This window comes from Colobus angolensis, unplaced genomic scaffold (assembly GCF_000951035.1).
Source record: "Colobus angolensis palliatus isolate OR3802 unplaced genomic scaffold, Cang.pa_1.0 Scaffold12, whole genome shotgun sequence".
NCBI lineage: Eukaryota > Metazoa > Chordata > Mammalia > Primates > Cercopithecidae > Colobus > Colobus angolensis.
This window is the reverse complement of record NW_012113141.1, coordinates 9583163-9611137: the sequence shown is the minus strand read 5'-3', so window position 1 is coordinate 9611137 and position 27975 is coordinate 9583163. Positions and strand designations below refer to the sequence as shown.

General features: G+C 41.3%; 1 protein-coding gene across 2 annotated transcripts in view; it reads right to left on the bottom strand.

Moving 5' to 3' along the window:
• The window catches only part of LOC105502235 (chromosome unknown open reading frame, human C10orf11), a 1134025-nt gene that overhangs the window by 470889 nt on the left and 635161 nt on the right, over positions 1-27975 (bottom strand). The window lies entirely within an intron of this gene.

The window sequence follows — 27975 nt, the reverse complement described above, 5'->3', positions numbered from 1 at the left end:
CTTGAGCCCAAGAGTTAAAGGCCAGCTTGGGCAACAGAGTAGCACCCTATCTCTACAAAAAAAAATTTTTAAAAATACACAGGCATGGTGGTGCATACTTGTAGTCCCAGTTACACAGGAGGCTGAGGTGGGAGAATAGCTTGAGCCCAGGTATTTGAGGCTGCAGTGAACCATGATTGCACCACTGCATTCCAGACTGGGTGACAGAGTGAGACCCTGTCTCAAAACAAATAAACACAAAAACCAAGACATGGAATTGACCTAAATGGAAAAAGAAAATATGGTACATTTATACAATAGAGTACTATGCAGCCATTAAAACAAATGAGATTATGTCCTTTGCAGTAACATGGATGGAACTGGAGGCCATTATGCTAAGCAAACTAATGCATGAACAGAAAGCCAAATACTGCAGGTTCTCACTTATAAATGTGAGCTAAACAATGAGAATTCACAAACACTAAGAGGGGAAAAACAATGGGGCCTACTTAATGGTAGAGGGTGGGAGGAAGAAGAGGATCAGAAAAAATACCCATAGGATACTGTGTTTATTACCTGGGTAGCAATCTGTACACCCTACCCCACAACAACGTGGTTTACCTATGTAAAAAACCTGCACATCTAAAATAAAAGTTAAAAAAAAAGATAAAATAAAAATATGTTCATAGCAGCACTATTCACAATAGCCAAAAGATGGAAACACCCAAACATCCATCAAAGGATGAATGGATAAACAAAATGTGATATGGTCCTACAAAGGAGTATTATTCAGTCATGAAAAGGAATGAAATACTGATACATGCTATAAATCTTGAAAACATTATGCTTGGTGAAAGAAGTCATTTGCAAAAAGTCACATATTATAAGACTCTATAAGAAATATATAAATTTCATAATAATATTTATAATAAATAGATAAACTCATGGAGACAAAATGCAGATTGTTATCCCCCAAGGGCTGAAAGAGGGGAGGATGGGAGAAACTGCTTTGTGGGTGACGAGCTTCACTTTGGAACAATGGAAATGTTTAGAACTAGATAGAAGGGACAGTCACACAACCCTGCGAATGCACTAAATGTCACTGAATTGTTCACTTCTAAATGTTCAATATGAATTTCATCTTAATAAATCTTTTTTTTTTTTTTTTTTTTGAGACAGAGTCTCATTCTCATTGCCCAGGCTGGAATACAGCAGTGTGATATGGGCTCACTGCAACCTCTGCCTCCCAGGTTCAAGCGATTCTCCTGCTTCAGCCTCCCAAGTAGTTGGGATTACAGGTGTGTGGCACCACAAATGGCTAATTTTGTGTTTTTAGTAGAGACAGGGTTTCCGCATGTTGGTCAGGCTGGTCTCAAATTCCTGGCCTCAAGTGATCCACATGGCCTTCCAAAGTGTTGGGATTACAGGCATGAGCCACTGCGCCCAGCAATAACATTTTTTAAAAGGAAAAGGGGATAATAAGGGTGAATACATGTATAGTCAGCAAATTCTGCCATACTAGAACTTTTGGTTGAAAAGATGTAAATTTAGAACAACAAAAAGCCAGCCTTTCTACCAGGTAACAAACCCAAGGACCTAATAAGACGAAGATGTGGCGCAGAATGAAACTATAAGTCAGTTCACAAAGGTACAGACTAGCACTTCTTAAATAAGCAGTAGTTTTTGTTTATATTAAATTTCTTATCCATCATAAATAGATACTTTTGTAACAAAATGAATTATTAGGACTTCTGGCTTCCTCTTTGAATATAAAAAGCTGGAGAGAATATCACTCATGCAATAACAAAAAACAGCTAGATAATTTTTTAAATTATTACTTTTCTTGATCCCAGCAGGGAACTGAACCAGTGGAAGGAAGATGGGGCCTCTGATGACTGGATGTGAAAAATTCAGCTGAAATTTTCAACAGATTGCTGAAGGCCAACTATGCACTAGCATGAGAAAATACAATCCTTGGAAACTGCAGACACAGAGGGGTTCACAGCCACTCTTTTCCAAGGACCTCTCTATGTGCTCACAGAGAAAGACTGGGGGCAGGACTAAATGCTACCTTCAATTCTACAGGAGGGAGGGGATGCTACTAATGGAAAGGCAGACAGCTCTTCATAATTACTTGTCCCTTAAAAGAACAAAAGTTTTAAATTGCTGGGAAAGAGGTAGCATATACTGTCATGCTGGGGGAATACTGTATCTGAGGAAAATATTAAAGAATGAAAGCCTTCAACCCCTGCAGAAGAAGAGTAAGTGATCCTAGACCCAGACTATTAGAGGTCTCCTACAGCTAAGGCAGGACTCATCAATGAGCAAGACCCACCCATTTAAAGCAAAAGACACTGATTGATGTAGGAGGCAGATAAGGGAGAGGGTCCCTGGAACCTCCCACATGCCTGCACACTGGGAGAAAGGGGTGAAGCCACGGGAAGCTTGTGTCATGTGCAGGTGGGGAGGAGCCTGGCCTCTTCAGTTCCTGTGTGTGGCCTGAAATCAATCTGTGAGATGAGGGCCTGTTAGCAGGAACCCCTCTCGCTTTCTGAGAGTTTTTTTTTTTTTTTCTTTTTTCCTTTTTGCCCAATAGATTCCACTCCCTTTACCCTTCAATACGTCTGTGTGCCTAACTTTTCCTGGTTGTGTGACAAGAACCCGGTTTTAGCTGAACTAAGGAGCAAACTTCTGCAACACCATTACCAGAAATAAAGAAGAATATTACATAGTGATGAAGAGGTCATTTATCAGGAACACATAACAATCCTAAATGTGTATGTACTTAACAACAGATCTTCAAAATACATAAAGCAAAAAATGATAAAACTGAAAGAAAAAATAGACAAATTTATGATTACAGTTGGAGACTTCATCAATCCTCTCTCACTAATCAATAAAGTAGACACTGATATAGAAGACCTGAACAACACTATCAACCAACCTGACCTAACTAACATTATAAAGACTCATATGAAATAACAGCAAAAGTACATAATTCTTTTCAAATACATACAGAACAGTCACTAAAACAGACAGTATTCTGGGCAATAAAACAAACCTCAGTAAATTTAACAGAATTTAAATAATACAAAGTGTGCTATCTAACCACACAAAATTATTATTATTATTATTACTATTATTGTTTCATTTTATTTGTTATTTATTTCCTTTTTAACCACACAAAATTAAACCAGTAATGAATACAAAAAAGATATCTGGAATATTGCCAACTATATGGAATTAACAAATGTAAGTCTAAAGAATACAGGTAAAAGGAAGTCATAAGACAATGTGGAAAATATATTTTAATTGAATAAAACCAAATATATGGGATGCAGCTAAAGCACTGCTCAGAGGGAAATTTATAGCACTAAAACGCTTACACTAGGAAAGAAGAATATCAATAATCTACGTTTCTACCTTAAGAAACTAGGAAAAGAAAAGCAAATTAAATGCAAAGCCAAAAGAACAAAGAAATTAAGACAGACAAAGCAGAAATGAATAAAATAAAAAAGAAAATAAAAAAATTAATGAAACTGCCATTGCAAAATTATAACTGAGATAGTGAAAGAGATCTGACCTAATCAACTCCTTGCTTCTAACCTCCAGGCTGTCCTTATTCATTCCTGGGCATTGGTCAAATTAACTTTGGGAGGAACTTAGTTTATATTAATAGTTTAACTTCAAAACAAAGACAATAACAGCTCTTTCCTGAAACAAACCTCCTTCTTGCCTGAGGACTAGACTGCCTTTATTATAGGTAGGACTAACAAATTAGCCACAAAATTAGAAATTTTAGGAGTCATGTTGCTGGAGGGCACAAGGTTCTAAACCTCCCTAAATTGCTCCTCAAGATAACATCTCACTATTGTAAAATCTAAGATCAGAGCCTGAGATATTTTACAGACCTTGCACTTGATGAATCAGCTAGCACCACCCAGATGGATAAACTGGCTCATCTGGTGGCCCTTACCCAGGAATTGACTCAATGCAAGAGGACAGCTTCACCTCCCTATTATTTCATCTCCAACCTGACCAATCAGCACTTCTGACTTACTGGGTTCTACCCACCAAATTGTCCTTAAACACTCTGATTCCTAAATGCTTGGAGAGACTGATTGGAGTAATAAAAAAAAACCTCCAGTCTCCCCCATGGCTGGCTCTGTGTGAATAACTCTTTCTCTATAGCAATTCCCCTATCTTGATAAATTGGCTCTGTCTAGGCAACAGGCAAGGTGAACCTGCTGGGTGATTACATTAATAGTACCAAAATCTAGTTCTTAAAAAAAAAATCAATATAACTGATAGACTTCTAGTCAGATTTAATGTGAAAAAAAGAAGAAAGTACAAGTTGTCAATGTCAGCAATGGAAGATGGGACGTTAATATAAATATTAAAGATATTAAAATGATAATGAAAGAATATTACAAACTTTAGGACTCTAACTTGTATTTAAATGGCATTGTCAAATCCCTTTGAAGACACATTTGCAAAAAATCTATAGCTAACTTCATACTGAGTTGTGATAGACTGGCTGTTTTCCTTTCAAGACTGGGATTAAGGCAAAGATATCTGCATCCATTATGCCTGTTTTACATAGCACTGTGGAACTGTGGTACTAAGTTACTGTGATTCTAAGTACTGTTGTTCTAAGTAGTAGAATAAGGCAATAAAAATAAGTAAAGAACACAGAAATTGAAAATGAGGAAATAAAACTGTCTCTATTTAAAAGTAACATGAGGCCGAGCACGGTGGCTCACACCTGTAATCCCAGCACTTTGGGAGGCAGAGGTGGGCGGATTACCTGAGGTCAGGAGTTTGAGACCAGCCTGACAAACATGGTGAAACGCCATCTCTACTAAAAATACACAAATTAGCCAGGCGTAGTGGCACATGCCTGTAATCCCAGCTACTCAGGATGCTGCGGCAGGAGAACTGTTTGAGCCTGGGAGGCAGGGATTGCAGTGAGCTAAGAGCATACCACTGCACTCCATCCTGGTTGACAGAGCAAGACTCTGTCTAAAATAAAATAAAATAAAATAAATAAAAGTAACATGACTGTCAATTTGAAAAAAAAATTTCAATTTACAAAATCACTCTTAGAAATAATAAGTAAGTTTAGCAAAGTCAAAAGAAACAATTGTATTTCTATAAACTAGCAATGAATAATTGGAAATTAAAATTTCAAAGCTTGTACCATTTATAATAGCACAAAGCACATACAATATTTATGTACAAATCTATAAGTATGAGCAAGATTTATATGCTGAAAATTATAAAACACAGATTAAAAATTCTAAAAAGATCTAAATTAATAGAGATACCATCTTCACAGACTCGATACTGTTAAGATGTCAATTCTCTCCAAAATGCACTACATGGTCAACAGAATCTCAAAGTCCCAGCAAAATTTTTTATAGAAATCAACAAGCTGATATTAAAATTTACAGGGAAATGCAAAAGAACTAGAATACCCAAAATAATTTGTCAAAAAAGTACAAAATCAGAGGACTTACACTATCTGATTTCAAAATACACTGTACAGTGATTAAGACAATGTAATATTGATGAAAGGATAGACACATAAATCAGTGAGATAGAATAGAGAGTCTAAAGATAGAGACCAATGTATACGGCCAATTAATTTTTGACAAAGGCGAAAGGCAAGTAGAAGGAGAAAGGCTAGCCTTTTCAACAAATGAAGCTGAAGCAGTTCAATATCTGTATATGAAAAACAAAAACAACCCATGACCTATGCCTGGCACCATATATAAGTAATAACTCAAAGTGGATCATGCACTTAAATGTAAAAACTAGGGCTATAAAATTTTGAAAATAAAACAAGAGAAAATCTTTATAATCTTGTATTAGCCAAGACTTGTTAGATATGCTACCGAAACTATGACTTATAAAAGAAAAATTTTGATAAAGTGGACTTTATCAAACTTGAAAACTTTTGGTATTCAAAAGACACTGCTAATAAAATGAAAAAGGAAGATACAGACTGGGATAAAACATTTTCAAAACACATATCTCAAAATGACTTATATCTAGATTATATAAAGAAATCTCAAAACTCAATAAAAAATCAAACAACCCACTTTTTTAAATGGACAAAAGATTTGAACCAACTTTAACCAAAGATGATGTGTGAATCCCAAGTAAGCACATGAAAAGGTACTCAACATCATTAGTCATTAAGAAAATGCAAATTATGACCACAATGGCATAGATATCATTACACACCTATTGGAAAGGCAAAAATTGAAACTAAAACTAAAACAAAAAGATATTAACAGTATCAAGTTATATATAACAAGTGAGTAGGACTGGAACATTCATACATTGCTGGAAGCAATGCAAAATGATACAGCCAGCCACTTTGAAAAACAGTCTGGCAATTTCTTACACAGTTAAACATACATGTATCACGAGACTTAGCAATCTGACTTCCAAGTAATTACCCAAAAGAAAACATGTCCACACACAAATTTCATGTTCACACAAAAATTCTATGCAAATGTTAATAGCAGCTTTATTCATAATCACCAAAATCTGGACTAAATGCCCCTCAGCTTATAAATGGATAAGCAAATAGTACATCCATACGTGGAAAACTGCTCAGTAATAAAAAAGAATGAACTACTGATACACTGCAACAATATAGATAGACCTTATATGCATTATGATAAGTAAAAGAAGCCAGAGTCCAAACTATGGTATGACTCCATTTGTTTCTCAAAAAGGCAACATTTTAGGATCAGAAATAGAATCGGCATTGCCAGGAAGTGGGGATGGTGGGGATGATTGGGGATGGTTGACTACTAAGATACAGGAGGTAATTTTCCAGGAAGGTAACGGTTCATTATCTTGATTGTTATGATAATTGTCAGACATCTTTGTCCAGACTCTACACTTGGGTTAATTTCACGGAACTCTACACTAAGGGTAAATTTTGCTATATGTAAATTATTCCTCAAGAACCTTTAATAGATTCTATCTCAACTTTTCTCCTTAGTACTTTCTTGGAAAGAAATCTACTAAGTGAAAAAAGCCAGTGGAAGAATAATATGGATTATGACTTCCCAGTTATATGAAAAAATCTGGGGGGATAGGGTGGTTAGGTGGTGAAATATGTGTAAAATATGGAATGATTTTAACAGTAGTTACTTCTGTTAATAAGCATTTAATATGTAATGTTTTGTATTAAAAACAGTCTCTAAAATGAATTAAAAGATATGGGAATGTTACCTATCTTTAAAAGTTTCTGAAGGCTTACTCATAATTCCTGTACTTATATCATGGACCTGTATTAATTTTCAGACTGGCACCAGTCCATGGACACCTTTGAGTAATACTGATATAGATAATTTCCTGGAATAATGATGTAATATATATTTTCAAAATTAAAAATAATAACGAGCAATAGTGTAATTAAATATTATGTAACTTTTATTAAATTCATCTATTCTATTTCACCATATGTAGTGTTCCCAAGCAACAAAAGGAGATCATAAAGAAATACGTAAAATATAATCCTATCTATACTTCATAAATATGTGTCTTTCACATATATAGAAATAAAATTCTAACAGTTAATATATAAAAATACAAGTATAAGTAGTTATTTCTAAATATAAGCTTTATTCCTTTCCTTGGTATTTATTTTCTAACTTATCTACAATACACATGCACTACTTATATAATAAGAAAGGTCTCTATTTGTTAAGTTGAGAGAAAGATTTGGAGTCTATTGTTCCATCTCAGAGGCCAACCTCATCATACCCGTAGGTCCTTTCAGCATATGTCAGTAGGCGTTCCTGGGAGACCAAAGTCTGGACCGCCTATTCTGAACAATACTGCTCCTTTCAAACCCATATTTACTACCTTCCTACTGTGTGTGAAGGTACCACAGAGGACACAAAAATGTGTGGTACAGCCTGTGGCTTCGAATACCTCTAAGCATTTTTGGGGATAATGTGGCAAGGAGGGATTGAGGTCCCCAGAGGCTCTATGGGAGAAGGAAACTCAAGATGAGCTATCAACACCACTGTTATTAATGAGAAGGTAACACAGTTGAAGATGTTCTAGACACAGGAACCAGCAGAAGCCAGAACATCGGGTGGGGGAACATGAGACCTCAGCCTATTGTGACTATGATGCAGGTATATGAGTGGAGTTGGGTTGGTTATTTGGAACTTGTTAGTGACCCTGGTGAGGGCCACATAAAGGCAGCACCAGGAGACAAAGCCAGACAAGGTTTTAGCAATGTGGATACAATATGAGCAGTAAAGGAATTGGGACAAGACTTTTTAAGCAGGGCAATGAAGGAAAGGGAAAGATGGAGGAGAAGGAGGAGGAGAAGGAAAGGAGTATGGAAGAGGAGGTGGTAACAACATTGGACAAGGCTTGATTTTCTTTCTTTTCTTTTTAAAGAATCAATGAAACTTCATCTTTCAGGTGGGAGAAGGAGCTAATGGTAAAGAAAGAGAGATATAAGGGACACAGTGATTTTGTTCAGAAGGCAGAGTTACCGGTGGGAGGTCTGATGAAGGCAAGGAGGGGAAGATCTTTTTTTTTTTCTTTTTTGTCTATAACAACTCTCTGACTTGGCTGGGTGTGGTGGCTTGTGCCTGTAATCCCAGCACTTTGGGAGGCCAAGACGGGTGGATCACCTGAGCTCAGGAGTTCAAGACCAGCCCGGCCAACATGATGAAACCCCATCTCTACTAAAAATACAAAAAATGGCTGGGCGTGCTGGTGGGCACTTGTAATCCCAGCTACTTGTGAGGCTGAGGCAGGAGAATCACTTGAACCTGGGAGGCAGAGGTTGCAGTGAGCCAAGATCATGTCACTGCACTCCAGCCTGGGCAACAAAAGTGAAACTCCATCTCAAAAAATAATAATAATAATAACTCTCCAACTTAGTTCACGGTGCCCTAATTGTCTCAGTAATGTTTTCCAGGGAGAGCCCATGGACCAAAAGAAATACCTAAGAGTTCCATTTTATGGAACAACTTAATAAGTACTTATGTCCTAATAACTCAATAGCCATTTGAATTAAAAAATGCATAAATTGAAAGGAAACATTTTTATTTCTTTCTTCAAGGTTCACACTTGTTTCCTAAAGGGATGTGTGTACCTACTGGGCCCTGCACAACTTCCTTAATATTGGAATTGTACATATTAGGCATTGCCATCCGCATTTCCTATTCCACACACACTTGCTTTTAATCACATCAACTACCAAAAATAATACACAGCTTTGCAAAGATACAGTATTATCCAAAGAATTGTAGCATGATCTAATGATGAAACTGTGAACCACCTGAGCTGGTAATTTACATGGAGTCTGTCAGATGTTACATGTGGTTGTATTGCCTTCAAATGTTTAAAATATCCTGAAGCATCCCTGTGAATCTGCTGCGGCCCTCTGGGGAGTCTCAGCACACAATTTGGGAATGACAGGGATAGAGGAAGAGAGAGAGAGAGACAGACTGGATATAGGGCTTCCTAAGGTGAAGAGGAGGGATGTTTGAGCAGGTTCAGAAATAAGTATCCAGGTCATCATTGGGTGGCTCTCCAATAGTTGCAGCCCTCAGTTTACATTTGTAATTAGGTTCTAAGCACCAGAAAGCTGTGCTAAGCAGATCCTGCACTGCATAGCCTACATAACTCAACATAATTTCAGGATTACCAGTTCTTACCACCCCAGTTTACCTGCAGGGTGTGAAAGTCCTCAGCTAATTGTCCCATGATTCATTAACTAGGGGAAATCATTTAAGTGCACACTAGCTAAACATTGACCAGGGTCACCATTTAGTCTTCAGGGGAAAATGACCCTCAACAATTTCCATACAGCCAAATTGTCCCACAGGCTTCAGAAATGCCAACAACCTACTCCTGAAATATGCCCTAGGGTTACTTGGCTCAGGGCCAAAAGAGACCAAGAAAGTGTCAAAAGCCAGTGAAAGGGAAGTATGGTGGCTCACATCTGTAATCCCTACACTTTGAAAGGTCAAGGCACCAAGATCATTTGAGGCCAGGAGTTCAAGACCAGCTTGGGCAACATAGACCCCATCTCTACAAAAAAATTTTTTTTAAAAATTACCCAGATGTGGTGGCACACACCTGTAGTCCCAGCTACTCAGGAGGCTGAGGCAGGAGGATCAATTGAGTCCAGGAGTTTGAGGTTACAATGAACCATGATCACCGCTGTACTCTAGCCTGGGTAACAAAGAGAGCCTACCTCTAAAAAAAGGGGTAGGAGTTTGGGGGTGAAGGCAGTTGGTGGGAGGGGGATGCATGACAGGGAGGAAGCACCAGGGAGGCAGATCCTGGGGTACGATGAGCAAGACTGAGCACCCCCAAGTGACTATGAGTGAGCTGCCCAAGGGCCATGAGGACCGCGGGGCTAAGAAGAAGTGAGGTATACAATGCCCAGGCTGCAGTCTCTCCAGGACACCCCATTTACTTTCTGATCCTTCAACTAAAGACATGCAGGGGAATTGGACAAAGTGCAGAGATGGTGTCAAAGAGAAGGAATCAATCTTTATGAAGAAATGTTAATAGAGCCGAAGTTCAGCCCAGAAAGAAGTCCATGCATAACTTACCATGTATACAAAGATCTTACACACAACACACACACACACACACACACACACACACACACACATTTATTTCAGGAGGACATATTGGGGTGGGCATAAGAGAGGATTTCTGAAACACCAAAGTGAGGGATGCTGACATTTATTGAGTACTCGCTATTTTACAATGCTTACAGCAGATATGATTTCACAGTTGAGAAGAGCAGGCTTAAGGGTTTACTAATTTGTTCAAAATCACACAGCAAGTAAACAGCAGCAGTGAATCTACCCAAGTTCTTAAAGCTGGATTCCTTCTCCTTCTCTTACAAAGATGCAGTAATATTATATGTGGTAAAATACACATAACATAAAATTTACCATCTTGACCATTTCTAAGTATATAGTTCAGTAGTGTTAAATACATTCATGTTGTTGTACAGTCTCCAGAACTCTTCCTCTTCCAAAACCAAAACTCCGTACCATGAAACAATAACTCCCCATTTCCTTCCCTTCCCAGCCTCTCACAACCCCTATTCTACTGTCTCTCTGAATATAAGTAGAATCATATTTGTCTTTTTGTGAGTATTTTTTTTTTTTTTTTTTTGAGACAGAGTCTTGCTCTGTCGCCCAGGCTGGAGTGCAGTGGCCGGATCTCAGCTCACTGCAAGTTCCGCCTCCCGGGTTTTTTACGCCATTCTCCTGCCTCAGCCTCCCGAGTTGCTGGGACTACAGGCGACCACCACCTCGCCCGGCTAGTTTTTTGTACTTTTTAGTAGAGATGGGGTTTCACCGTGTTAGCCAGGATGGTCTCGATCTCCTGACCTCGTGATCCGCCCGTCTTGGCCTCCCAAAGTGCTGGGATTACAGGCTTGAGCCACCGCGCCCGGCCTTTTTGTGAGTATTTTATTTCACTTAGCACAATGGCTTCAAATTTCATCCATGTTGTAGCATGTATCAGAAGTGCCTTCATTTTTAGGGCTGAATATACTGACCACATTTTGTTTCTCCATTCATCTGTCAATAGTCACTTTGTTTCCACCTTTTGGATATTGTGAATAATGCTGCTATGAACATGGGTGTTCAAATATCTCTTAGAGACTCTGCTTTCAATTATTTTGGGTATACACTCAGAAGCAGAATTGCCAGATCATATAGTACAGTAATTCTACTTTTAATTTTTTTGAGGGACCACCATACTATTCCATAGCATTTTTCATTCCCACCAACAGCACACAAGAGTTCTAATTTCTCCACATCCTCTTAACCTCTCTTTTATACTGCTGCCCATAAGCAACCAAACAATGAAATGGCTGCTGCAAAAACCACACATCCCCAACCCAAACCTAGCCATAGTGAACCTGGCTTCACTGCAGCTGCCCACCAACCCATAGCAGGATAGAGCTGAAGCTTGAGAAAACAAGCCCACCCTCTAATCCAGAAAGGCAGTCCAGGCAATGGCGCCTGGGTCCTCATCACTCGGAGAGGCTGCACCAACCCCTGAGACATTCCCCAGTATACAGGAGGTGCTTAATAGTAGCCCACACTCCACTATCCCCAGGTATCTCAGGTCGTCTCTCCTCCTGGTGCTCAGTTTATTTTCCACTGCTGACATTGCCAGTGACTACACTGAAAAGCTGTGTCAATCGCTTCTTTGTCTGCGAGAAGGGCATTTATCATTTGCTGTTCTAAATCTGAAAACATCATAACCAACCCGTGGGCGTTGGCTCACGTTACACTCTGTAATTTCAGTTAGTGAGTTAATGGGAAAGATGCATTAACATTCTGTTTGTGGTTTAAAATACATATTTACACAGTTTGACTTTTCATATCCCCAAACTTATAATTTATCCATCATTATGTTCCCCATTCTCTACTCTTAAACATTAACTGCCCTTATTTAGGTGATGAAAGATGGGGAGGGAGGCTGTGGTTGTACTGTGCATATGGAAAGCTGATCAGCTCAGAGCAGAGTGGTGCACTCGTGCCCAGTGGTCAGGGAAGGGAAAGGCTCTGTCGAAATCTCTCTGAGTTAATGGGTTCATGCAGAGCTGTTGCCTCCAAGCATAACAGACAAGGATGACTGAGCTGGAGTCTGCATCAACTCTACCATTTTATGTCCAACGCCAGACAAAGCCATGATTCTGAGCCTGCATACCAAGAGCTCAGATTCCCCTCAAAGTGGTTGCAGAGGATCCCGGGACAGTGGTAAACTTTCTACTTCATCTTCCTATATGTTTTATTATAAAATGTCTTCATTTTTCACCAGTGCAGTTAACTTCCCCAATTCATTCTTAAGTCACATGTTTCTCTGTATTTCCACTGACAATCAAACAAAGGGAGGAAGTGTTACACAGTGGAAAGGATGCAGGCTTTGGAATCAGACCGCCCTAGATTCAGATCCCAGCTCTGCCATTTACCAGCTGTAGGAACTTGAGTGATTCACTGAAATTCTCAGAGTCTCAGTGATTTCATCTGTCACAGGAGGTAGATGAGAGTGACCTCATGAACAATGGCCAGTGTTTTCATCGTGTATCATGGCACTCTATTCATTACAACTAATTTAGTTCTGCTACAATCCTGTATAAAGAATGGCAAGAAAAGTGTCTTTTTCACCTCTAGCCTCAGTGTCTTGCTCAATGACTTCCATAGAATAGGAACTTAATAAATGTTAGGTGTGTGTTGAATTAATCACAGGGACAGAATTGTCATACTCAAACTAATGAGAACAATTAGGAGGGCTTTGTCTAGAAAGAAAGTCAAAGACTGAGAAGGGATCCTAACAGAATCAATAGAATCACAAAGAAGACAAATAAAGAGAAAACAATTGTTCATTCTAGAATATGGGAAGAAGAAGGAAATCTTACAGCTTGAATGAAGAAGTAATTTTAAGATGATGGAAGAATTATTTTATTAACCTTGTAGATTCATTGCCTCCAGAATTAGTACAAGCTGAAATAACCAATATATTTCAAAAAAGTTTAAGTAAACCCACCAACGAACCCATAAGGAATGGACTGGCCATTAACAAAAAAAGTAATTAAGAAGTAAGCTGGGTGCCCAACAGATTTCCCTATTGAGAGCCTGAGTTTCCCTCCTGCCCGGCTTCCCATCCAGATATTGTGTATCAGTTTCTAATTCACATTTCTTTCCCTTGGGGCCTTCTGTTTATTAGCAAGCAATTAAATCCCCACCCTCAAAGTCTCAACATACGTTTTCTCCAAAAAGTAGACACATTTTAAGAGAACCCTCCTAGAGATAAATCAACCCCATCCTCAATCGGAGGAATGAAGCTTTGCTGGGACAAGGAAGACACTTTGAGGAGAGGAAGGAGAGCATTCCTCACTCAGCTCATTCCAGGGACAGAAGAAGGTTACAGGTAGGGCAGAAAGGAGCATCCTTTCCTCTCTGCTGTGACCATGACTGTCACCCAGCCTCAGCTAGATTACAACAATGATGGATCACTCTCTGCTCTGCCAGGTTTAGGTGCCACTGTTGGATAGTTCTGATGGTTAGAGTTCTTTTTGTGTGTCTGTGAAATTTTGTGTGTCTTGCTGTCAGCCAGGCTGGTGAGCAGTGGTATAATCATCGCTCACCGCAGCCTCAACCTCCCAGGTTCAAGTGATACTCCCACCTGAGCCTCCCAAGTAGCTGGGACTATAGGTACACCATGCCCAGATAATTTTTTGTTTGTTTGTAGAGACAGGGTCTCCATGTTGCCCAGGCTGGTCTTGAACTCCCAGGCTCAAGCAATCCTTCCACTCTAGCCTCCCAAAGTGCTGGGATAATAGGTGTGAGCCACCACACTTGGTCAGTTAGAGTTCTTGCTATATTTTCAAGCACTAAATTTGTGTCACTGAGCAATGGAATAATGATTGCTGGTTTATTATCTTTTCCTTCCTTTTGGGCCCCTCTATTTGCAGTTTCATTGGTACTGTTTTTGGCCTACAGAGCAGGACAACAGACATGATCCCTCTTCCACATGAAGCCCTTCCAATATTGAACACAGTACCTCTGGCACCCCCTTAGCTCTTTATTCTCCAGGCTACATTCCCATCTCTCTCTACAGCTACACTGAGGGCCTGGCTTTGAGAGACTCCTATTATCCTCCCAATATGATCCTGTATGACTAACCTTGCTGGGTAGATGGAAATTTTTGTCTCTCTTGGGATAATTACCAGCATGGGGTGTGGTATGCAAAAGCTTACGCTATGCAAAAGTTATAGAGAACACAAAGGCATAAAATTAGTGTCAGGGCCTCTAGGAACCTTAGAGATAACCCAGTCCCCACTCTGTTTGTAGATAATCTGAAAGTCACAGAACAAGTAAGTGGTAAAACCTGGTCAAAAGCCTTGGCCCTACAATTCCTAGGACAGAACAAACAGTTCTGCCCTATACTGCTTCCTTGGATGAAGACAGCTAGTACCTGACCTCTGTTTTCCCTGCTATAACAAGAATACCCCTGTGTAATTCCTCTACCTGACACTGGGGTGCACTGGCATGCCACCCGCCCCACCAGGCAGATCTGAATGCTCGCCAATGCCGGAGATGATTTACAGGGCCTGTCTGGGAGATGATTTTCCAAGAAAACACTCCATATAATTGGCCTTTGGTATATCTCCTCTGTGGTGATTTATTTCTGTAGGACAAGCCAAAGAACGTCTCTCCCCACCTCTGCAAAGCCTCCGGTCCCTGGCCTCAAAGTTCAGCAAGTTTCTGGCCAGAGAATGTTCTTCCTCTCCACCCACTCAGCCTTTTTTTCTGTGGTTTGCAATCTCATTTGCTAAATATACTGAGATGCCCTGTACACAGCGGTCTGCAGTTCTAGAATGTGCCTGACTTCCTTTGGCTGGGAGCATCACTCATAAATCACTGTGCTAGCAGCTGCCATCCATTTATATCCATGACCTATCAGGACTGAAAGCTCAAGTTCTTCCACGGTGATGCCTTTTTCATTCAGGCCCCTCCATGACAGTAAAACTCTCTCTCTCCCACACATATACACATGAGTATTTAGCTGTGTGGTAGGCATAGAGAAGGGACTTGGTGAACACTTACTGAATAGAGTGTGTAGAAATATTCACAGAGTAACTTTAAACTTGGCCACTTACTTATGAGTGTTGAGTGATAATTGCATGCCTAAGCTAAACTGCTCTGAACACAAACCTGGATGATGAGTATGATGAAGTACATTCTCAGTGGAGGAAACTAGGGCTTGTTGAAGAAATAAACAGTGAATTTTCCCAGTCTTGCAAATAGCTTCTGACATTTACCAGCCTACAGCCACTTTTTACCACCCCTATTGACATAGCCATTCCCCAGAAGTCCCTGAAGGATTTCCAGAGGTGAGACAATCCCAGAGAAGGAAGGTAGAAAGTGTGGGTTGGTGAGAGTGAACTCTTTCCCAAAAGTTAGGAGGGGTGCTCCAGTTAAACTCACCCCACTTAGCAGGCCCCCCAGCAAGGAAGTGCTCTGAACTTAGGAAGTGCCTAGGCTTTCCTGAGAATGGGGTAAGGCGAGGAACTAGAAAAAAATCAGAATATGTGTTCACTGGTCCCCAGAAGAGAAATTTGGTTTCATGCATGTCAAGGGAAGTCCTTAAACTTGAGAAGACTAAAAAATTGAGGGGGGATGGGTGTAGAAGAGTGAAGCACGAGAAGGAGGAGGTGGGAGGAGTCGGTGACTGATCCCCATTGCTGGGAACAGCTGCTGGGGGCAGATGCTTGTGTTTTGTCAAACATTCCTCTGTCTATAGAGGCTATCTGCAGGTGAAATCCTTCATGAGGAAGAGGATGGGGGTGCGAGTGTGAGGGAGAGCGGGGAGGAAGCCAGTATCACTAGAAAAAAGGCTATGTTTAGCTTATATGGAAACAAACACCTGAGGCCAAGTCTACCCTGCAGACCAGAAGGATTTTCCAGGCAGGACTGTCCTCCCTTGGCTGTCCCAGGCAGACCAACATCCCACAGCATTCTGCGGCAAGATGGTGGGAGACAGGAAAGAGACCGACTCTTCAAGGACACAGGGTCAGGGTGGGGCTTCGAGAAAGGAAAGTCACTATCCCTGTGAGGTAGGGGCCAGGGAAAAGTAAAGTAACCCCTCCCTCAACCCCAGCCCCAGCCAGGCCATTCTTCAGCAGTGTGTGGGGCGAGCAGACTCGATCTTGGCTGGTGAAAGAGGCTTTCTCCTCCCAGCTGCTCCAGGGAACTGCTGGAAAATACAGTGCAAGATTGCATTACCAATTTCTGTTGGCCTAACACAATGAAAACCCACATCTAATTTGCTGTCCACTATCCCCCAGGTCCCCTTCAGCATTTACTGCTTTTCAAATATCTTCCTCCCATTGAATATCTGTGTTTCAGATTATTTGTCCCCAGATGTATTAGGATGCATTTACTGCAGCTGAATCTCATCTAGTGATTTCCTGTCCATATGCCTGACAGCTCCAGGTCCCTTTATGTCACGTCTCTGTCATTGGTGAGGTTTGTAATACCTCTCCATTTAGGGGAAAATACAGATATAATTAGCATATTCTTTACAACCTTCTCTAGGTTATTAACAAGGATGCAGAGTACAACTAAAACAAAAATCCCAGTGCCACCCCATGGCCTCTGATTCCCATCCTGCGTCTCTCTCTCCAGTGCTGCAGTGAAGTGGTCCATTCAATCCACTGAAAGAGCTTGTGCTGGGTTCCCTCAGTCACAAAATAGGCAAAAGGACCCTTGGTCCAGTGTAATGAAGATGACATTGAGCAAGGACCTAAGAGAAGTAGATTCTAGTCCCACCTCTGCTATTAATGAGCAATGTGACCTTGAGTAAGCCACTTCTATAGTCATATGGCTAATTGTGAATAGGTTCACTGTCAGTCCTCATAAAAGAGCAAACGAAGATATTAATAATTCTGATAATGTCTTAACAGTGGCTAATTTTTACTAACCTACTACTAAGTGCCAGATACTTTACATACATCATTTTTAACCTTCAACATAAACCTATGAAATTAAGTTTCAAAGCTGCATTTGCCAACGAGAAAACTGAAACAAAAGAATTCAAAGGACTTGCCAAAGGTCACAATGATTGAAAACTGTGACTTGAACTGAGTATCTTTCTGGTTTTAAAAAACATAGTATGGCTGGGCACAGTGGCTCATGCCTGTATTCCCAGCACTTTGGGAGGCCAAGGTGGGCAGATCACCTGAGGTCAGGAGTTCAAGACCAACCATGGCCAACATGGCGAAACCCCATTTCTACTAAACAAAAATACAAAAATTAGCTGGGCGCAGTGGCACATACTTGTAACCCCAGCTACTTGGGAGACTGAGGCAGTAGAATTGCTTGAACCTGGGAGGCAGAGGTTGTGGTAAGCCAAGATCACACCACCACACTCCAGCCTGGGTGACAGAGCAAGACTCTGTCTAAAAAAAAAAAAAAGAAAAGAAAGAAAAGAAAAAACATAATATTCCTGCTGAGCTAAGTCCCTTGGATACTAAGGAAGAGGTGGTATCTCAGTTAATGGCTTCTCCTCCATCAAGTTGTCCCTTTCCCTAGCCACTTGTCTACACAGTCTTCCTCAGTTCATGGATGTTGCTCAGGAGCCTGAAGCCTCTCCTAGAAAGAAAGGCTCAAGTACCCTGAGAGGTTCACCACCAAGTTCCATATTCAAGTAAGTAGGTGCTACCAGGAAGGGTTCCTGGTCAAATGAGCTTGGGAAACACACGGTTAAACAAGGTTCAACCAACTTCTTCCACACAAGACACACTGGAGCCTTTTTTTTTTCTTTTGAGATGCAGTCTAGCTTTGTCGCCCAGGCTGGAGTGCAATGGCATGATCTCAGCTCACTGCAACCTTCGCCTGTCAGATTCAAGTGATTCTCCTACCTCACTCTCCTGAGTAGCTGGAATTACAGGCTTGTGCCACCACATCTGGCTAATTTTTTTTTTGTTTTTTTAGTAGAGACTGGGTTTCACCATGTTGGCCAGGCTGGTCTCGAACTCCTGACTTCAGGTGATCCACCCACCTTGGCCTCCCGAAGTGCTGGAATTAGAGGTGTGAGCCACCACACCCAGCCATGAAGTGATTTTATTTTATGCCTATGTTCTAAAACTATTTAGGTATAGTGAGGCCAACAGATCAGAAGATGACTGCCATTGAAAACATAGCTTACTCTAGTTCCCAAGAGGAGTGGGCATGCCATGTTACACAGGGCCGCACAGGGAAGCATCTGGGTAGGTGACAAGGCAGAAGGAGGGAGCAAAGTCTTGATTGTGGTGGTTCTGAGAAGAGATGGGCCAGGCAAGGTTAGCAGAAGTAGGATTGGCTGTCTTGACTGGTCCTGGGATGATTAGGGCAGAGGAATACTGCCTCCTAGAGTGTAAGAGCCAGAGAGAAGAGGTGGTTCACAGTAGGGGCTCTGGATTTGTTCCTTTGCATATGAAAGGCACACTTCTAAGGGAATCATTTGCAATCTCTAAGAGTTGGCCGGCCCTGGGAGGGACAGTCTTTCCCTGGTTAGCCCAGCCCCAGATGTCAGTTTGTCAAAAGCACAGGAAACAAGCAAATATAGTCAATGCAATCTAGGTCATGTTGCCTTGCATCCACTGAATCCCCGCTTCTAACTGTTGCTCAGTACTCCAAGGCGTCTACCACATTTTACCTTCCAATATCCCGGAATTTCCTTCAACTCAAAGCTGGCTTCAACTTTCTACCACTACAAATAATACATTAAAGAAAATCCTCCTATGAACCTCCTTATGGACCTATGCAAGAATTTCATTGGAATATTTATCTTAGAGTGGACTTCCTGGGCACAGGGTATGAGTATATTAATTCAGCTCAATGAAGTCAGCTTATACTCCAGAATTACTGTAATTCTACCAGTAGGGCATGAGGGTTCCTATAACCCCACATCCACTAACATTTGCCATTACCTGGTTTTTCAATTATCGCAGCCTAATGGGTACAAGGTGATCATTTATTCTTATATTAATTTACATTTCTCTGATTTCTCTGAAGTCTGATCTCATTCAGCTTTGTTGCTTGTAACCACTCAATACAGGTTTCTAAGCCAATTCTTGGTGAGCAATAAACATCTAATGGAAAATGCTAGACATATTTCCTTTGAGTCACAGGTACAAAGGCTGCCTAGTTCTGGCTCCTCTCACCAGAAACCCACAGGCAAAAGCACTAACTACAACAGATACAAATAAATCTGTTTCTTGATTTCGTGGATGATGCAACCATTCAGAAGACAAACCTTGCCATGTTGGAGAGCTCACCCCAAACTGACAGGCAGGGAAACCCAGGCTGAGGCAAGGGTACAACTCAAATATCATATTTTCTAGGTAAACTTAGTATAGCCATCCCTTGATAGACAAAGGGAATTGGCTTGAGGGCCCCCTGCGTGTACACAGATCCACGCATAGTCAAGTCCCATAGCTGGTCCTATGAAATCTGCACAAATGAAAAGTTGGTCTTCCATATACATGGGTTTAGCACCTTGAGAATTTCGATTTTTGATCTTCATTTGGTTGAAAAAAAATCCTCAGGTAGGTGAATCTGTGCAGTCCAAACCTGTGTTGTTTGAGAGTCACCTGTAGTTAGAGGCTGAAGGATGAGGATTTGGAATTGCAAAGAGCTACCTCATACCCAAGCTACTTGGTTCTACAGCACTGAAATCTTAAAATAAGAAGAGATATTGTCTATTAAATGTGAGCCAATCAAAGCAGAAATGTATACAACAAAGTAAGGGATAGTGTTTAATATATGTATTATGTAACATGCATATATAGCTATACAGTAAATACATAAACATATAATGTGTTCATCTGGTAAGCATGTATGTATGTACACACATACATTTTATATACATGTGTGTTTCTGTAATTTTTCTCCCTGTCAAATAAACTACAAACTACTTTATAAGTTTTACTCAGTTTAGTCCCTTCAGATCCAGAAGAGCAGAATACCACTTGTATAGATGGATTTTCTTTCATCTCATCTTAGGCAATTAGTAGGATTAAAAGAAAGCAAAAACCTAAAACATTAAAAAAATAAACATGTTACATAAAACATATATCATCCTAAACACAATCTGTGGCTATATCTGATTTTATATAAATGTACACACCATAGGAAATCTAATAGTGATACTTTTATTTATTTTTGAGATGGAGCCTCACTCTGTCACCAGGTTGGAGTGCAGTGGTGTGATCACGGCTCACTGTAGCCTCCACCTCCCCAGGCTCAGCCTCCTGAGCAGCTGGGACTATGGGTGTGCACCACTATGCCTGGCTAATTTTTGTATTTTTCGTAGATAGGATTTTGCCATGTTGCCCAGGCTTTTCTCGAACTCCTGGGCTCAAATAATCCTCCCACCTTGGCCTCCCAAAGTGCTGGGATTACAGGCATGAGTCACTGCCTCCTGCCAGATACTTTTATTGGAAAAAAGAACAAGTGATAAGTGTGACTACTACTAACTAGAAGCTAATACAAAATCTGATGCTGAATGCACTGGGAAACATAAAGGTGTCACAAGGGCCATTCCAGATATTTCTCTCACAACTTTATTTTCTTCTCTGCCTGCAATAAGGAAGTCTTTAGTGAAAGCGCTGAACACAAACTGGCTGTTATAGCCGTGCTTCCCACCAACGGCTCTTGGATGGAGGTGTCATGGAGTGAAGACACAGCCCACCCTGAGAGGAGAGATTGCTGACTTGCTAACTCAAAATATAAGCAAGCCCTGACACGCCACAGGCTGTTGAAAAGACAGTTGCTTTTGAGTACACAGCCTATTCTACTCTCTGACTTATGTAGATGGGACAAATGGTGCCCTGGGCACATTCATCCACACATCAGCCTGAATTAGCTAGTAAATCACAACTGCAGTAGCTAATAACAGCCATAAAGCCTTTTGAATGTTACAAGGTGTTTATAATGGGCAACTCAGTATGATTTATATAAAAAACATGAGTCAGCTCCTGAGACAAAGCTGATATGTGGACAGTGGCCTTGTGGTGTGACCTCTAGCAAGCATCCAAATAAATTGCAGAATTGCAGAATTTCCCTCTGGTCCAAGGCTGGCCACTGTCTCATACAGATATTTTCAGAATAACACTTGGTGAGAGAATTGAGTGCTGGTGCATTGGGTCTTCCCTGGTATTTGGCCATGGGGAAGAAGGTGACTGTCTCAGTATAGCTCAATGTAGTAGAAGATGCTAAATACTAAGGGATAGTGTAGCACCATCCCTAAGTTTGGCCCCATGGGGTATAACGGAAGGTAGATGAGATACATTCCTTGCCCTCCCACTTGGGAAAGCAAGATGGATACATTCAAATATTGGAAAATATAATATGATTTAAAGATGTAGTTAAAGGAAAGCTCTGGGGTCTGGGAATTCTGAGAGGGGGCTTCATAGAGTACAGAATATGTGTTGGGCATTGAAGGATTGATGAGAGAAAGAAGGTAGGATGTATATTCCCTAGAAGGTGGATGAGTGAGTGAAGAGATTGGGTGAACAATAATGAAGGAACATCTATTTTGAAGCGAAGGGAGGAGGAGGAGGAAAAAGAACTTGAGACATACACTGATCTAGTTAAATTGAAAAATACACTGAAGAACAGTGGGAAATTAGGCCAGAAATCACAAAACAAAATTCAGAGCTGGCAGAAAATTACCACAGATGCCCCAGACAGAAGGCTCTGTGCTACGAAGTTCACAAAATTCCTGGCAGGTAAGGACCCACCCACCTAAAGAGACTGACAAGATGAAGGCAGGTCTCTTCCCTTACTCCTAACTGTTATAAAAGCTGACACGAAATGACTTACCCAGAGCATTCTTTTTAAGAACAAAAAACCCATCTCCATCATTACCAGATGATTCTAGACTAGAGCCATGGTCTAGCCTCTGATGTCCTGGGAGGAAATAATTTCATTACTTTTGCTTATTTTCTTGTTGCTTTCCATACTTCTCGGGCCTTTCCCTTTGGTTTAAATATTTTGATGTAAGGACTTTCTTTTTCTAATGGGATTTTGGTCTTCTGGTGTCCATCTAATTTGGGCCTCCAACCGTTTTTCTAAACTGCCTCCAACTCAATGGGACTTTATTGTTGAAAGCCACATAGGGCTTTTCACATAAGGACTTCCATACATCTGAAGAGACCCACTTCCCACTCCTCCTGGCTGTGCTGTGTTTTCTCTAAGGAACCCATGTGGTCAGCCTGGAGGGAGGCAGATGACATGCATCCTGCCCATCCACCCAGAAGTGCGCAAAACTGCACACCCAACTCTCTATCATTCTTCCCTCCACAGTCAGATCAAACGGCAATCTAAAAAACCCTTTGAAGAATTCTGTTAATTCAATTCTAACAGAATGTGATAATAAAAAGGGAATAAGAGTACTGTAAGGCACAAAGGTCAAATTATTTAAAATATTCAGTCTATAACATCTGTAGACCTCATCAGGCATACAAAGGAGAAAAAATTTGTAGGCACCCAAGCAACTGTAGAAGAGGTCAGCGTAGTGAGACAGAGGAAAGACTTGAGTCCATCTTCCCTAGAAAGTGCTCCCTGTGAAGGCTAAGGCTGTTTTAGTTTCTTTTCTACCCAAATCCTTCCAAGGACCCTGATACACAAAGTAAATATAAGGTGAATGAATGAGTGAGAAGAAGAATGGAAAAACTGAGGCTTGGTGTTAAATGTGTAGAAACTAGCCAATGGGTGAGAAGGAAGACCTTCCAAAAAGAATCACCTGAAATCCCATTTTTTTTTTTTTCTTTGAGACGGAATCTCACTCTGTCACCCAGGCTGGAGTCCATGGTGCTATCTCAGCTCACTGTAAGCTCCACCTCCTGGGTTCACAGCATTCTTCTGCCTCAGCCTCCCAAGTAGCTGGGACTACAGGTACCCACCACCGCACCCGGCTAATTTTTTTGTATTTTTAGTAGAGACAGGGTTTCACCGTGTTAGCCAGGATGGTCTCAATCTCCTGACCTTGTGATCTGCCTGTCTCAACCTCCCGAAGTGCTGGGATTATAGGCATGAGCCACCGCACCCAGCCCTGAAATTCCTTTTAAGCTGTTTGGTGGAATGCAAAGAAAGGGAGATGCCTCCATGTATTAATTCCCTCATCTTCTTGATAAATATCCTAAATCACCTCAACTTGGTTTTCCTCCTTCCAATAATAACAGGCCCAATAATTTTCTCAAAAGTTGGGAATTTCTGGTGCTTCCCTTCCATTATGGAATGTCTGTGCTTAAATAGCTGAAGGTCACCTGTGTGAACAAGTGTTCAAGAGTTAATATTGGCTGGGCGCCATGGCTCATGCCTGTAATCCCAGCACTTTGGGAGGCTGAGATGGGCAGATCACGAGGTCAGGAGATCGAGACCATCCTGACTAACACGGTGAAACCCTGTCTCTACTAAAAATATAAAAAGTTAGCCAGCCTCGTGGCAGGCACCTGTAGTCCCAGCTACTTGGAAGGCTGAGGCAGGAGAATGGCATGAACCTGGAAGGCGGAGCCTGCAGTGAGCCAAGATCGCGCCACTGTACTCCAGCCTGGGCAACAGAGCGAGACTCCATCTCCAAAAAAAAAAAAAAAAAAGAGTTAACATTGCAGTTAGGGGTAGGAATGAGAATACAAGTTGAATATATCCAGGCCAAGTATACCAGAGGGTATGGCCTGAGAAATGAGCTAAACCATATTCTTTCATAGCTTGAAAATACTAATCATGGGCTTGGGATAGTTCATTTTCATAGATGGCCTGAAAATGCCTCAGTCTTGAGGCTTCATCTATGTCACTTTCCAGCTAAACCTCTGGGTGACAATGTCGTTGCTGCTTGGCAAAGTTAAAAGGTACCCTATTTCCTGAAAAGCACAGGATCTTGAGCAGATTCTTCTGCCCTCATCACTTCAAATTACTTTTTAAGGCTCCAGTAGAATTCATCCTAATTTTGAAACTCAAATGATGAGATCATAAATAAATGGTGACCTCCCAGAAAACACTGAGAAACTATGACCCCGGAAACTCTACTTCCTTCTTTCTAGTATAATCATGTCCCTGATAGAGAAGTGATCTGTCTCAGTTCACTTTAAAAATATGAATATTTTTCCTTCCCAGTGGTCATGGATAGCATAAATTGCCATTACCCATGACAAAGACAGATAACCTGCCCTACAGGAGAGAGATAGCAGAAAGGCTGAATTCGTTGCCATATTCCTATAGCTTGAAGATCTCCAGCTGTCTCTAGTGCATCTCAAAATTTCAGCCCTCTAGAAAGCTTGTTTTGAATAAAAGTGAAGCAAAATATACTTTTTCTCTTAAAAGAGAGTCTGGTTGCCATCACCTCTAAGTAGGAGGATGGTGCCTGGCTCTGAGGCTCAAGTAGGGTCAACAGAACCAGGATATGAATATGTCATCTTCCTCCCTTCCTCCCTGGTCCTGGTCCTGCATCCTCAGCCTATGATTTGGGGTGGGAACTCCTGGCCCTGAGGCATCTTCTGCCATGTATATAAAACCAAGAACTGGTGTTTTGAAGATGAGAGCTGTGGCAAGCTAGACATATAGGACAAACATTATTTCAAGGCCATGTCCCTGATTCCCAGAAGTGTGGAGAAGTCCAGGTAACATGGAGCACAAAGAAAAGTAAACCCTAGTCCCAAACTAGGTCAAGTCGACATCATCTTCATCAGGGGGATTGAGGAACCTTTGGAGGCTAACAATTTTCTTTCTATTCCTGGCTGTAACTGCAACATATTTGTTTGTTGTCTGCCTGGCCCTTGAAAGAGCTGCCATTCCATTTTGTGCTTCCTGAGGGAACTTTATGGACAGGGACCTGGTGTTGGTTGATGACTCTGGCTCTCCTTTCCTGAATCATGTCATCTCCTCCTGAGCCGTGAAATCCCCAGAATGGCCAGGTTAGAGATCATGTAACAACACAGCACTGGGCCAAGAGGAGGCCCAGGTTTGAATCTCACTTTCACTTTTCTCTGAAACTGTCAGTGAATCCCACAACTCCTCCGTCTTAGTGCTCCTTATTTGTAAAATAAGGCACCACCTCATCTGTCTTATCCTCTCATGAGGATAAAATGAGATCATGTGAGTGACAATGCTTCCCACTCTCTATCTTCACATTCAGGACGCTTACATGAAAATAACTACAAAATATGCAAAAAAAATAAAGAGGCAAAAAGGAAGAAAGAGAAAGAGAGAGAGGAGAAGATACAAAATTGTTAAGTCTTTTTTTTGAGACAGAATTTCGCTCTGTCGCCCAAGTTGGAGTGCAGTGGTGCGATCTTGGCTCACTGCAAGCTCCACCTCCCGGGTTCATGCCATTCTCCTGCCTCAGCCTCCCAAGTAGCTGGGACTACAGGCGCCCACCACCATGCCTGGCTAATTTTTTGTATTTTTAGTAGAGACGGGGTTTCATGGTGTTAGCCAGGATGGTCTCGATATCCTGACCTTGTGATCCGCCCGCCTCGGCCTCCCAAAGTGCTGGCATTACAGGCGTGAGCCATCATACCTGGCCCAAAGTTAAGTCTTTATTGGGCACGAAGCCCTGGAATAAGTGCTTTATAGTATATTCATTATTTCCTTTAATCCCTTAATCCAGCAACACTTTCAGGTAGCTATTTTTATTAACCTCATTTTAAAGATGAGGTAACTAAGGCAGGCACTCATTTACTCAAAATCCCATAGCCAATGGGACAGTGGGGATTTGAATCCAGGTTGAACCCTAAAATCTGGGTCCTTCAGTGTACCATGACAGTAGGCCAGATACTGGATCCCTACCTGACCAAGATGCCAGCTGAGGGACTGTGCACCATCCAGGTCACAAAACCATAGGGAGACCCTCAGAGTTCATCTGCACCACTGCACCCATTTTACAGATGAGCAATCTGAGTCCTAGAAGACGAACTAGACTTGCCCAAGGATTCACAGTAGCCGACTGTTGCAGTGGGGCTAAAACACAAATGCTCAGTATGGTAGATGCTGACTCAGTGTTCACTAAATACACTGACTTGTGTTTTGGAGCACTCGTTTGAGCTGCTGTATTAGTTTTCCAGAGCTGAAATACAAAATATCATTGATCAGGTGGCTTAAATAATAGACCTTTCTTTTCTTATAGTTCTGGAGGCTAGAAGTCCAAGGTCAAGGTGCCTGCCAGGCTGGTTTCTCCTGAGACCTCTCTCCTTGACTTGTACAGGGCAACTCTCTTGCTGCCTCTTTACATGGTCATCTCTCTGTGCATGGGCACCCCTGATGTCTCTTTGCATGTCCTAATCTCCTCTTCTCATAAGGGCAACAGCCAGATGGATTAAGGCCCACCTTAACTGTCTCGTTTTAACTCAATTACCTCTTTAAAGGCCAGCTACTTCCAAATGTAGTCACAATCTGAGGTGAGGGCATCAACATATGAGTTTGTGGGGGGACACAGGTCAGTGCACAATGTCCGCATTTCCCAGGCTCTTTTGCAGTTATGAATGTTGGTTCACATGCCTGCGTTTTAGCCAATGGGCAGAAGTGATGTGTGCCACCCAAAAACCCAGACTGTGAATCTTTCTGCTCAATCCTCCATGTTCTCATGCTTGCTCCATCCATGGGCTGAACCCAGGAAGGACTCAAGGCCCAAGAAAAATGCAGAGCCACTGCATGGAAGAAGCTTAGGTCCCTGGATACTCCTCCCTCTCCATCAAGGAGTTATCAGTGAATGGAGACTGACTAAACCACCAGATCTGGGACTATTTGTTACAGCAGTTAGTTTCCCCTAATACATGTAGCTCCTCAACCAATATTCTTTCCATAACACATCAAAGGTCAATGAATTTCACCTAGGAGGAAAAAAAATGACAGGCTGACACCAGCTCCAAAGTCATTGAACAATTCAGGTTGGCTGCAGACATGACAGGAAAATCTACTTCCCTTCTTGGGGTTCCAGGCATTTTAGTGAGCATAGTCCCCCAGAACCACCTCTGACTTATAGTCTCCCAGGGGTCTCTGGTTCTTCCTCCTTATATAGGGTAATAACTGGGAGGGAGATGAAAGCTGTAGATGATAATGGTCCTTTTCTTATTTAAACAGGCCATTTTTCCTCCCAATAAATGCATTTTTTTGTCAGCTTGAATATCCCCCTTTGATAGAAACCTAAAAATAATTAGCCTTAATAGCTCTGCTGTGAATAATGCTGCATAAGAAGGAGGTAGATGTTAATAGGAACCTTCCACTCCAAAGCTAAGTCACCCTCTCGGCCTCCCACCCCCCTAAAAAACAAATGTAACAAGAAAAAGATTATAGGTTTAGTGCTACTTGGGAAGAAAAGTATATTTGGAATAAATGCATGAAATCCTTTAAAAACAGCACATGCTGAAAACTTCATATTTAGTTTGATTTGCTTTCCAAATCACACAGACTGCACAGT